Below are 14,173 nucleotides of genomic sequence, written 5' to 3'. Positions count from 1 at the left end.
ATGTTGTTTCTAGAGATACTTTTAAGAGTATCTCTGTACATGGATCCCCTTCCCTCCTGAGATTGGGAGAGACCACCACATTTGCTTTAGTGCTTTGTTGCCTTTACTGGGTGTGTAGTAAAATTAATGTATCACTTGTCTTTGGAAATGGAAAGAAACAAAGCAACTTTGAAGTAAGTAGCAGCAGGATTATGATGTAGTTTAAGTATAAAATGTTGCTGATACCTCATTCCAAAAATATGACTTCAAAATGGAATATGACTTTGAATGGAATTGCACAGTAATTAGGAGCTGTAGAAATTTTTTTTAGCTGAGGAGAATATGAGTGGAGTTTGCACATACGGAGCAATTATATTATTCTAAATGAATTTTAGCCCAATGTCATTTGAAATGTATCTGGAATAGCAAACCTCTGGCTTACATCAATTCTGTTACAGACCATTCTGCCTTCTTCCCCATTTTGTGTTTTGCATGCAATATAATTCTGCTATTTTCGGAGTATAACTTTGTAACCTTTACAAAAGTGCAACCATTTGTAAATAGCATCACTATTACTTCTCAAATAAGTTAGTGGCAATTTAATATTTAATACAGTGTTATATTCATTTAAGCACTAATGTAAAGATTTGAATAAGTAAAAGGTAAACTAGATGTGCCAAAACAGCTTTTATGGTTTCTTACCTGTTTAAATGTTTTGAATGTATACAAATTCCTTCACTTTTTCTATGAATTTGCAGCTTTGTTATAGAAGTATGTACACCTCAAGGATATGGTACAGGAGAACGCAACTCCCAATCTCTTGTATAGGCCTGTTTTAAGAATAAATTAGAATATAGCTGAAGATTGTACAGTTGTTGCATGTTAGAACAGTCCCTTTTCACTTTGGCACCTCAATGCAAATCAAGGTTCCTTTCTCCCTGGCAGTTTTCAAGGACTAAGTAAAATGATCTTGAATGGTTTTAATAACACTGTCCTGAAAATTGATGTTAAGTGCCACAATCATAAATAACTAGGCCATAAGAATATAGAATACAGGAAATTAAAAAGTCTTACAGGTTTATTTCAAAGAGTTTATGTGTATTTGCCCTTCCCTTCAAATGCCCTTAGGGATGAAATACCTAACAGAAGAATCACTTGTTGGTGGGAGTTTACATTGCCACTGAAGCACAAAAAACAGGTTTTTTTTCAAATCTATATATGTGTTTTTTATTATAAAATGCATTTTTTGACTTAGTGTAGGTTATGACACAGCATGAAGAAATTAATAAGTCATGTCAAAGGATTTCCTGACAGATACTCAGTTTTATGCGATGAAAAAAAACACAAGCATTTTGCATGACCAGGTGTGTGATTCTGTGAATACATTACACACCCTGCTTGGGAGCTCACTACATAAGTGAAAAGAAACCCTGATTCTCACTTTGCTTAAACGTCAGAATTATCATCATCTTAGTTGTGGGTCGTTTTCAGAAGGATAGTTATCTGAAATCCATAAAGTCAGCAAGAATGTGCATGAAGTTTATAGAACATAGGAGACATAATTACCAATAAAATAAGGGTTTTTAAATATTTCTCATTAAACACTTTTTAATGAGAGATTTCTAATGATATTTCTCCAACTCCACAGTAACAACTCAGACTTCCAGTCTTCATATTTGTTGTTAATTAAACTTTGGACTTCATCAGTAAGTGACTGTGCCCATGCAGCACAGATCCTCATTATTATTACTCTTCTGGCTGTTTATTGAATTTAATCCAAGCATGTGACTTCAGTATTGGTTAATACCAGGAATCTATGATCATTTCCAGTCTATATATCACTTCTAGCCCTCCCAACTCTCTAGTTAAAAGTGTGCATGAAAACAGCTCTGGGAAAATGTTGTTACAAACTGCAGCCTGTTCTGAAAGTGACTGGAAATTTGTCCTTGAAAATGTATATGCACTTGATAAGCAATAAATTGCATAGCAATACTTAGTAGCTTTCAGATATTGATGCCCTTTATTTTCAGCTGAGGAAAGTCCAGAATTTACTTTATCTTGTGCATGCAGAAGTATTTGATAATGGGGCTCTCTGTTTGTGTCAACTGAGTGCTCTATTAAAAGTTGAGGGCTGAAACAACAGATAGCTGAGGAGAATGCAGAGACGTTGGTGGTGATCTTTCAGAAATCACTTGAGTCAGGACAGTCCCGGGGGCTGGAAAAGGATGAATGTAACACCCCTGTTTAAGAAGGGATGGATGCAGAAAATAGGAGACTATAGACTGGTTAGCGTGATGTCAGTCATTGGTAAGATTTTAGAATCCATTCTTAAAGATGAGATTGCAGAGTGCATCATAAAATAGGGGTGTGCCAGCACAGTTACATCAAAGGGACTTGGGAGTACTAGTTCAAGATTCTCTTAGGGTTAACATGTAGGTTCAGTGACAGTTAGGGGCTGTGTAAGTAAAGATGAATATGCTAGTGTTGAAGGAAGTCCAGAGGAGGTTTAGAAGAATGATCCTGAGGATGAAGGGCTTGTGAGATGGGGAGTGGTTGAGGACTTTGGGTCTATGTTTGATGGAGCTTAGAAGGACGAGTGCGATCTAATTAAAACTTACAAAATACTGAGAGGCCTGGACATGCATAGATTGGACATGGAGAACATCTTTCCACTATTATGAGAGACTCAGAACTGACGGTATAGCCTGAGAGTGAAGGGTTAATTCTTTAGAGTGAAGAGTTGAGATGAGGAGAAATTTTTTCAGTCAGAAGGTGGTGAATATGTGAAACTCATTGGATCAGTGTGGTGTGGAGGCTAAGTCATTGAGTCTATTTAAGACAGAGATAATAAGGGGATCAAGGGTTACAAGGGAATGACCAGGAGAACAGGGTTGAGAAACTTATTGACCATGATCAAATGGCAGACTCAGTGACCAAATTCTGATCCTACATGTTATGGTCTCATTAGCCGAATCCTACATTTTGTTCAGCTAAATGTGAGTTATGCCAAATTTTGTCGAATAATTTTCACCAGAGGGACGAGTATATTGTCTCATCAAATTATGACAAAATTACTGAGATAATTGGTGTTCTTGTCTTTATGGCGAACATTATGTCTGATTTCTGCTTCATCTTACCACATGCCGTACCCACAGCAGCTCACCACTGTATCTGCCCAAAGACCAGTGTCTGCAGGAGCACTGGTATCTGCAAACTCAGTCATGGGAGAAGTCAGGAGAGATCTCAGAGAATGAACAGATGACACCACACTTCTAGGAGAGGGGCCAGAATGTCTGGATGGGATGGTATGGATGAAAAGACAAGAGCCCTCTTTCTTAAGGACTGACAGTGGAGGTCACACCACCAGTCCACACCTGGTACAAATGCACAAGTGAGGTCACACACTGACATATGACTAACTGAAGTCACTCTTGACTCAGGGCTACAGTACAGCACAGACAGTTCCTGGTTGTGTACTGTGTCAACTGCCACACAATAAATGGTAGGGAAGGCAAGGCATGGATAATTTGGACATATCCATAGGCACCATTAAAATGTGTGCTGAGAGAGCAAGGGAGAAAACTTGGCAGGCAGCCTCATATACCCTGTTTACTGGGTTCCTGTTGGGTACATGTATCCAATGCAAGAGTACACTGCTGGTTACTGATGTACTCTACTAGCTAAGTTTGGTGCATTGGATGATAACACAATGTTGGCATTGGCTTCCTGAAAAAAGTGTGCCAATGTTCATAGTATAAGGATGCATGCAGCTGCTGCTTGTGGATTGTGCTTTGCTCTACAATTTGACCATGGCAAGATGGAGTTTGTTCAGAGGAAGTGGCAAGTTGAGCCTGCCCAGAACCCTCAGTAGTTTCCAAAATTCTACAAATGGTCAGAGAGGAACATCACATCTGATGTGGGACAGGGAGACCTCAATAGCTAACTTACCCAGTAATTCTCATTATGCTGTGCGCCACTGCCCTTCTATTAATACCATTGCTATCACATTCTTAATCTGCACATGCTTTTACCTCTTTCACAAAAATTTCCTTATGTAAGCACCAGCTACACCCAGCAAATGTTTGAAAGATGTCAGAGCCAGAGACACAATGTTCAGCACATTCTTCCTATGCTGAAGCAATCCCTGTGCTCATGCAGTAAGACCTGGACCTGGACAGGTTAGTGCCAAGCAACATTCCAGCCATACAAGTGCCAAGTAATGAACATCTCCAACAAGAAAGAATCCAAACATTATTCCTTGGTATTTAATGGTATTACCATTGAAGAATCCTTCACTTTCAAAATCATGGGGCTAACCATCAACACCAACCAAATAAATACTATGGCTCCAAGAGCAAGTCAGAGACTGGGAATTCTGTAATGAGTTAAATGCTTCCTGACACGTCAAATTTAGTCCACCATCTACAAGGCACAAGTCAGGAGTGTGATGGAATGCTCTTCATATGCTGGGAATAAGTGTGGAAAGTGCTCAAGAAAACTGACATCATCCAGGAGATTAGGACCTTCTCTAAAACTTTCAATGTTCACTCACTTCACCAGCAATGCACAGTGGCAGGAGTGTGTACAATGTATACAATGCACAGCCATAATTCACCAATGCTTCTCACAACATCAACTGCCTCAAAGGACAAGGCAACAAATGCATTGGAACAGCACAGTCTATAATTATCCTCTCAGCCACACATTACCCTGACTTTGAAGTATATTGTCATTCCTTCAATGTTCTTGGGTCAAAATCTTGGAATTCCCTTCCTAACAGCAATGAATGTGCTCTGCATAAACTGCAATGGGCAACAAAAGCTAGCCATATGCTAATCAAAAGAAAAAATGAATTTGACATTGGGAGGTAATAAAGGGGCAGTTAGGGGTTGAGCAGTCTAGGTTATTTGTCCTTAATCATTGCCAAGTTGGTGGTACTTTGGATATGGTGGATGATGTGCTCAGTTCCAATCAATCTTGATAATTAGAATGCTTTTGTTCATTTAGCATAATTTGAACTGTAAAAAATATGTTTTTAAAGATTTTTTTCATTTACATACAATTATCCTGATAACAAGAAAACTGTGATATTTATTAGATGGTTTGTCATTCTTCAAACTGAAACTTGCAATGTTGATTAGTTGGAAATGTGAGTCATCAAATGTCATTATACCAGTCTGCCCAAATTGTATTAGGTGGATGACCATATCAAGTGAAAAACGATCATCATGTCTACAAGGTGAAAACATGTATTTAAAGCGCTGCAAACTATTTTAGATGATCCTCACACTTTGAGTTAAACATCACTTTATCATTCCTCCCCAGTTTATCTCTGGTTCTAAAACCTTCTCTGTGTTAAGGAAGCTAACAGCTGCAAACAGAAATTTTCAAAAAGCCATCAACCAATTTACCAAAAACACTGAAGAAATTAAACCTAATTACCTTCTTTATTCATTATCTGTCTGGTCACGGTTGTAATAGACATCTGTTTCTCAATAATTATTTTAAAAATCTACTTGCAACTTTGTCACACCACAATTTGTAACATCCTTAGCATACTCACATGTAATTTATGTGAAAACATGCACATGAAGTTATCTTTTTAAAATCAAGATATTGATGATTATAAAGACATAAATCCTTGGTATGGTTGTGTAAGAAATGATGTGCATTGTCTTGAATGCCAGATATTTTATAGGCCACTTAACTAAACTCAATGATTACAGTCTCATCTCAGAAGCCAAAGACCTGAACACATAATTTAGGCTGACAGTTTGCAATACTTTGCTGTATTGTCTTAAGGTAATGTCCTTCAGACAATTCATGAACCCTGTTTATCTGTTAACTAGATACAGCATCCAATTGCATTACTGAAAAATAGTAGGGGGCTTCCTTATATTCTTAACCATGACCTAGCAGCATCAGAACAAATTAACTGGTTGTTTATTGCACTGCTGTCTGAGGAGCTTTCCTGTATACACATTGACTTTCACATTTGCCAACACAACAAAAGTCATGTTTCACAAATAATTTATTGGCTGTGAAGTAGTTTGAGGCGTTATGGAGACATGAAAAATGCTTTTTGAATATAAATTCTCTCTAGTCTCAGAATGAATCATTAAATGTTTTAATATGTAAATTGATACCCTGCAGAATTGGGGAAATTTCAATGCAAAGGTGGCACAGTGGTAATAAATGCCAGGGCACTGACATGTTCCCTATCTGAGTAAATGAAATACTTATGAGTGACAAGATGCCTCAGTGGTTCGTGCAACTGCTCATAGCAACAGGGGCTTGGGCTTGATTCCACCCTTGGCCGACTGTGTGTGTGGAGTTTGCATTTTGTCCCTGTGTCTGCGTGTCTTTCCTATGGGTATTCCTTCCTCATCCCAAAAATGTGCAGGTTCGGTGGATTGGCCAAGCAAAATTGGTTGTAATGCCTAGGGATGTGTAGGCTAGTTGAATTAGTCATGGGAAATGTGGGGTTACAGGATACAGTTAGGCACTGGGTCTGGATGGGATTCTCTTCAGGAGGTTAGTGTAAACTGGCAGTACTTCTTTTTGGCACTTTGTGTACACTGAAAATAAAATTAAAGACAGTGTGTACTGTAAATAGCAGTGATGCACACATCCCAAGAATGAATGAAAAAAGTTACAATAAGTAGACATGCCACTTCTCACTTCAAATATCCCTTAAAGAAAATGCAAGAACCAGTAATTGTAACATGGTCATAATATTACAGTATGAAACTTTTGGCAAAAATGTGATGCGTTGGCAGTGAGTAATACATTTCTGTCAGGGATCTGTTCAAATAGAATCATAGAATCATAGAATGGGTGCCAATAAGATGGGTACGGTCTTGTTTAGACAAAAAAAAATACAGGTGCATTGAGAATTGCAGTAATAATCTGACTAATTTTTCCACTCCCATCATTGCAGTTAATGACTTGCTTCTTCAGCAAAAAAGTCAAACTTTGGGGGGTATGTCACTTCTTACTGAGGATAGTTAGAATTCACTCCATATAGTAGGTCATGGAAATTGTCAAAATACATATTTCCTATGGACACATCTTCTGAATAAAGGTGAAATGTTCATTTTATTGGGTTGAGAATCCAGAAAAGAACTGGCTTTGAGAGAAATCAGCAAGATGTGCTCAAAATTACTTGATGTTTGTGAGAAAGTCTTTGCAGAGAAGATTGGTCAACGGTGTTGCTTTATCATTTCCAGCAGATGAAAGAATGCTGATTGGCCTAGCAGTTTCATTTATTTTCTATTTCTGGGTAGCACTTTGGGACTATGAAGTGACTTATTCGGCAATTTCAGAGGGTGGTCAACCACATTGTTGTGGGTTTGAATTCACATAAACCAGTCTCAAGTAGAGCAGACCACATAAGACAAATTTCTTTCCCAAAGGACATTAGTTAACTAGATTTTTGTTTGTAACAATCTAATAGTTTTGCAATTATTATTGATGACACTAACATTTTTTTCCAGACATATTAATTAATTGAATTTAAATTTCCTCAACAGCTATGGCAGACTTTGAACTCATGTCTCTGCAGTATTAGTCCAGACTCTGGGTTACTGGTGCATCGTGATCGTTTTTAAAGAGATTGTTAGAAATGCTTTCTTGACATGTTAGCTATTGCTGAAAACTTGAACCATCTCCCATAGGTTTGAGTGATGTCTTAATATTTTCCAATTTCACCTTGATGCCAAATCCACTAAATTAGGATATACCTCTTCTGGCAGTTTTCCAATTTATCTTAGTTACCAAGGTAACAATTCACTTAATAATAGTCTCTTCACATACTAAATTTCTTCTGCCCAGTTGTCTTTTAATCCTGTTGAAAAACTCTCCTTAATTAGTTCAGTTATCAGCAGTAAAACAAATCACAACCTTTTCTTTATATAAACTGTTTGTCCCGGTTTTCATTTATTTTCCATATAGATACATACATTGAATGTTAGAAATGTGAAAATGTGTTTGCAAATAATAATTAAATATTGTAGAAATTCTGGTATTTACAAATCAATATAACTACACTGTACGTGATTGAAATATGATTTTGTATATCAGGTTATGAAGAGATGTGAATGTGACTAACAATCTATATAAATGTATTTGGATGTTTTAAAAGTTTGACAAATTGCAAATGTAAACACCAGCTGAGAAATGGTCAGCTGCCCTAAATCAATCTATTTTGGGTTGGTGCACAACTATTCAAGGAAAAGTATGCTTCAGTTTGCCCTCTTTCTATATCACACAGTAATATTGGGTAAAATACAAATGTTGTTAATGTTTTATTAGATACAATTATGTTAACAAAAGTTTGATTTCAGCGAAACCACAGAAATGAGTGCATACGAAATACAATGGAGTGAAAGTACTGGAATCAGCTTCATTTCAACAAATTTGTGTCAATTTTGTGTGTTATATCAATTTCTTTTGGCAGTGGCAGCATTTACCACACGTTGGTGAAGGTTTCCCTCTTATACTTAATTGGATGGAGGAATGAAGCCACAAAACATCCCATGTCATTTTCTGGTCCTTATGATAAAACAGTGCCAGGCTATATTAATGCCCACAGGTATTGACCATCCAGGGCTACGAGGTGATTAACTTGTTCATTAATCTGCTACCACACACAACCCATTGCCAGCTACTTATAGTCACCATTAGCAGCTTTTCATTCACCCAAACTGACCTTTAACCACTCCTTTGTCTGTCCAATATGTTTGGGCTTTTCCTTTGGTCTCTATCTCCACCTCTTGTTTACTCTCGCCCTCTCCCCACCCATCTTCTGTGTACATACCAATCTTTTCCTAGCCACCATCAGCTCTGAAGGGTCACTAGACTTGAAACATTAACTCTGATTCCTCTGCACAGATGCTGCCAGATCTGCTGAGATTTTCCTGCAATTTCTGATTTTGTTTTTGTCTCTAATTTCCAGCGTCTACAGTTCTTTCAGTTTCTTTATAATTAATCTTCCAGCTTCATTTCCAACAATGGAATTCCTAACGTAAATCTTTCAAGTCAACTTGTTGCATGTAAGATATTGTAAATTCCTCACTGTGAGTGGTGTTGCATGCCTTGCTCTTCAGTACCCACACTGTTGATAGAGATCTGTCTAACTTGTTTTTGTACTTCATCATGACTTGGAGGCTCCTACAGTCAAGAAAGGCATTTACAATAAGATTCAAACAATCCTGATACTTAAAGCTATACATTTGTACCATTGGAATGAATGTCTGAGATTTCTGGGTGGCACGGCGGCACAGTGGTTAGCACTGCTGCCTCACAGCTCCAGTGCCCTGGTTTCAATTCCCACCTCAGGTGACTGACTGTGTGGAGTTTGCACATTCTCCCCGTGTCTGCATGGGTTTCCTCTGGGTGCTCCGGTTTCCTCCCACAGTCCAAAAATGTGCAGGTCAGGTGAATTGGCCATGCTAAATTGCCCGTAGTGTTCGGTGCAGGGGTAAATGTAGGGGAATGGGTCTGGGTGAGTTGCACTTTGGCGGGTCGGTGTGGACTTGTTGGGCCGAAGGGCCTCTCTTCACACTGTAAGTAATCTAAGAGAAACCTTGGATGTCTAAGAGCTATGCACATTCATTGAAGAACAATTTACAGACTCAACTGATGCCACACTTCACTATCATTTGAGCATAGGGACAGTCTGCAGTACTATAAACGTGATCAGATTGGGTATGACAGCCTGCTGATTCTTGTCTCAGATAAAACACTGTAGAATTACTGCAGCTTTAATATGTTTTCTGTTTTCTACAAAGTGCCTATCCTCAGAACCTAGAATCAACAGTTAATTTCTATACTTCAAGACTGATATAGAATACAAGTTCATTGGAGATCAAAGGTATAACATTCTGAAAGGCTTCTGAAGGAAAATGCCTGCTGAGCATGTAATAGCAAGTAACAGTTGGAGTTGAAAATATGATTTATTTGCAATCATTCTATAATATCATCTGTGGCTTAGTTGGGAACACTCATGCTTCCGAGTCAAAAGGTTCAACTCTCAATCCAGAGATTTGATTGATAAAGAGTCAGGAGTGACATTCCAATACAATATTCATGAAATGTTACTATATTGGAGATATTGCCTTTAGATGCGACATTAAACTGACACTGCTTCTCTCTCAGTTCAATGCGAAAGTCCTCATGCCATTATTTTGTGGATCGCAAAAAATGTCTCCCTGGCATCCTAGCTGCAAATGTGTTGCTGGTCAAAGCACAGCAGGTTAGGCAGCATCTCAGGAATAGAGAATTCGACGTTTCGAGCATAAGCCCTTCATCAGGAATAAGAGAGAGAGCCAAGCAGGCTAATGACCTTTTATCTTAGCCTGCTTGGCTCTCTCTCTTATTCCTGATGAAGGGCTTATGCTCGAAACGTCGAATTCTCTATTCCTGAGATGCTGCCTGACCTGCTGTGCTTTGACCAGCAACACATTTGCAGCTGTGATCTCCAGCATCTGCAGACCTCATTTTTTACTCCCTGGCATCCTAACCAATCATTATCCCTCAATTAACACAACTAAAAGTTACTTTCCATTTTAATTTCATGTTTGTGAGAGCTTGCTCTGTGCAAGTTGGCCACTGTGCTTTCTGCATTGCAACACCAACAGCTTTCAGAAGTATAATTGTGCAGTTTGGGACAACTTCATGTTGTGTTAAGCATTATATTTGGCAAGTCTTCCCTTTTTAGTGGGTGATGTGGAACATGATTTCCAGAGATTTCATCTTTATAAGCTCTTGCTTTAATTTCATGAAACATTGAAGAGTCATTTTACTTGCATTTTATGTGAATTTAAGATGTTTGAGGGCAAAGAACATTAATTACTTCTCAGCGACAATATCAGCAACAATGATACGGTTTTCAACATGGCTATAAATCTGTCTTAACTTGCTGTTTGAGGAATGCCTTATCTATCATTATGCTGCCGACACAATGTCTGTGTTGAGCTATGCTTTGAGGGAGGACTCAGCCCTTATCATGTTGTAACAGATTCAGGCAAACATGAATACACATGCTGTCCCAAGGTTTGATGATTTGATCTACCTGGGCTGCAGGTATGCCTGGAGGATGCTGGCACAATAATATGTGCTTACTTTCACCCAGTTCACCCAATAGTTGCCTTGGAATTCAAAAGCTCACACACCTCTTCTGTCTTTCTGTTCAGGCATGCATTTCTTTTGAAACAGAGGAAATGTGTCATTTAAATACTTGGGCCTGGGCTGAACACTCAGTTCACATCCATACTTTTACTTTGTCCAATATAAGTAATTAAAAAGCCAGGTCTCTACATGCTTAATGCGGTCTTTATAGCAGGAAAGAAAGTGAATTAAATACAAATTCTCTCCAGAATTACATAAAACTAGTTAGTGCCCATTATGGAGAAATGCCTAGGATGAGTTGTTTCTTTATTTAAATTCTAACCATCAATACCTGGGTAAATTACTGTGATGAAGACAAAATATGTTTTTAAAAAAATCAACTTTTCTGAAATTGTTATCAGATCTTCAGAATTTGAGAAACATGAAGTTATTAAGTGTCGCAATTTGAGGTAGTGAGCATAAGCTATTGACAGCTAAAAGAATGGACAACTAGGACAAGAAATTGGTAAGCATTTCACTCATTTTCCAGATCCAAAAAAATTGCTTGAAGTTTGAAATTCCAATCCTGAATGGTGTCAAATGTAGCACATGATATAAATTTAGTTGCTTGATGGCAATCTCTGATACTTCATATGCATTTTTGGGTGCTTCCTGAAATAAATGCTGACACCATTTAACCTCTATTAATATGAGGTCTGTTTCCTAGGGTCGTGGTTCTGAAAGGGTTAATGTGAGGCTCCCCCATGCAGATATTGGCTCATGACAGTTCTAAGGTGTCATAAACCATGAGTCCTTTAAAAGTTGGATTAACTCCATGCAAACTGTGGAAGACTATGACATACTTATCCTCACAATAGTGCCAGTCAAGCTGGCTATGCTGGATGTTAATGTCCCACATTAGCCTGTATCCTTCAAAAGCATATCTGAAAATTGGGAACCCCAGGAAAGTGACCAGGAATCCTAAAATTATAACTCAGTCATCATTTTCAAAAGGCTCTTGAGTCATTCTGGTTTGGTGAAAATCCGTACCTAACGAACAGTTACAAAGTGTCAATAAATTGAGTTTTATTCCTGTTCCCTAAATATCTGCCTCTAACAGCTCTGTATCATCTGCAAGTTTTGAATATTATTTATGAATGTATACTGTGCATAGCCGAATCCCCCGATCTAAGCGGTGAAGTACGTATTGGTCAACGTTGTCCAATTAAAACCATGACTATTGATCTCTACACATTTCTTCATGTTATTTAGTCAATTAATTGGCTACATTGCCACTTCATTATTTATCACAAAAGCTTTCACTTTAGCCATGAATCTATTGTAAGAAAATTCATCCCGGTCCTCTGAGATCTTTTGATATGTAACATGTGCCACCATATAATTACACAACAATTTCACTATTTCTTCCAAGAATTATAATGCATTAACATTATGTTAGGTCTGGCCTGCCTTTCATACATCTTTTTTAGCTTTGACTTTTTGATGTGTGTTTTACAATTGATGAAGCTCAACTACAATTGTGCAGGTTAAAACCTGTCTGGGAGATGGAACAGAGGAATGTAGTATGAGGGTGTCTAACATATATATCTGCACTTTGAAAATTGGAAATATAATCCATTCTCCTAATTTTGAAGCACATTTACAGGAGTGTTTTATATGAGTTCAATACTTTTCATGTTCTAAGTATGAAGCTAATGATTTATACCTATCAGAATCTTGTTTTTATGTTATTATAAATTTGAAGTAATAATAGCTATTTTCTGATTTTTTGCTACTGCATGAAAACAGAACTTTTTTTTTGTAAATATTGAAAGGATTCTGTCTGATCTTGTTCCCTTTGGAATTTTTGCATGATCTGTGCAAGAAATCAAGTTTGTATCTGTTATTTGGGCACCGTGAGTGGCTGGAAGTATGCAGAGCAGGTACATCATGGCATGAATTTTGGAGCAACATTGATTTGATGTCAATGGTGACATGTTGGTGATTGGCATCCCAGATAATGCTTTCTCCTAACCTCACATAACTAAACACAGATGGATTACAAATTAGCATTATTTAAAGGAATTCTTAACTTCAAACTGTTTAGTTAATTTTCTTGCTGTGGCACTGTAACTGGTGATTTCAATAGTTTTTGAATTGGCAAAGACTGGAGGAAATGGTCTTGGAATGTGCTGTGCGACCAATACTGACCTCAAAACTTTGCGATTAATCTTGATCTGAGATATGGAAATTGTCCCCCATGGAAGAAAACATGCTGTGGAAAATAAACAAAGGTCAAGCTGTTAGTAGAGGGAGGAAAAGAAGGGATAAGGGATCTCAACACGAGTTTATATCTATCTTTGGTATACACGTAGTGATTTCCATTTCTCGACCTCAGCAGGGAATGATATTTGAGAAGTCTATGTTTCAGTAAGGATATCTTCATGGAAATCTGACACCTGCTACAGCCACATCTTCAGAGCAGGACTTGGATTGCATTAGCAGTGGATGTGAAGGTGACAGTGACAATGATCCTGAATGCTTCTGGATTCGTCTTGGCTGGAGCTGTAGATATTTACAATAAGATTCCATTTCCATTATTCCATTACAGAGGTCAATGGCCTTTTTTCTCAATTTCCTATCATCGTGGGCATCATAAATGCCAGACCAGTTTGATTCAGTCCATGTGATCTCAAGAAATGGTTGGATTACTGCAAAGGTTTTAGGCCCTGACAATATTCTGACATTAATACTAAAACCTTGTGGTCAAGTCGATCCAGTGCAATTACAAGACTGACATCAATCCAACAATGTGGAAAATTGTCCACATATGTCCTGTAAACAAAAGAAGGACATAGCAAGAGGCCAGTTTTATCCCATCCTATACTCAGCAATAGCAAATAGCACTTGCTTTGAAATAACCCACTCACTAATGCTCAGTTTAGTTTCTAGCAAGTCCACTCAGTTACTGACTTCATTATAACCTTAGTTCAACATGGATAACAGAGCTGCATTCCAGAGGTGAGGCGAGAAGAACTGCCCTTGATATCAAGGCTGCATTTTCCTGAGCAAAACTGGAATCAAT

At 37.9% G+C, this 14,173-nt stretch overlaps 1 protein-coding gene across 2 annotated transcripts in view; it reads right to left on the bottom strand.

The window, feature by feature from the left end:
• Positions 1-13,342, bottom strand: part of LOC132828176 (transmembrane and death domain protein 1-like) — a 48,114-nt gene extending 34,772 nt beyond the window's left edge. The window contains exons 1-2 of one of the 2 annotated variants that reach the window (XM_060845110.1): positions 13,300-13,342; positions 682-809 (exon numbers count right to left, since the gene is read on the bottom strand). The gene's annotated coding sequence lies outside the window, so the exon portion shown is untranslated. Of the gene's footprint in view, positions 1-681; positions 810-1,053; positions 1,070-13,299 lie in introns of those variants that run through there. The other variant, XM_060845109.1, reaches the window with a different exon arrangement.
• Positions 13,343-14,173: the final 831 nt, after the last annotated feature.

The sequence above is a fragment of the Hemiscyllium ocellatum genome, chromosome 26, assembly GCF_020745735.1.
Source record: "Hemiscyllium ocellatum isolate sHemOce1 chromosome 26, sHemOce1.pat.X.cur, whole genome shotgun sequence".
NCBI classification, from domain to species: Eukaryota; Metazoa; Chordata; class Chondrichthyes; order Orectolobiformes; family Hemiscylliidae; genus Hemiscyllium; species Hemiscyllium ocellatum.
The sequence above is the reverse complement of the archived record's forward strand: the minus strand, read 5'-3'. Positions and strand labels throughout refer to the sequence as shown.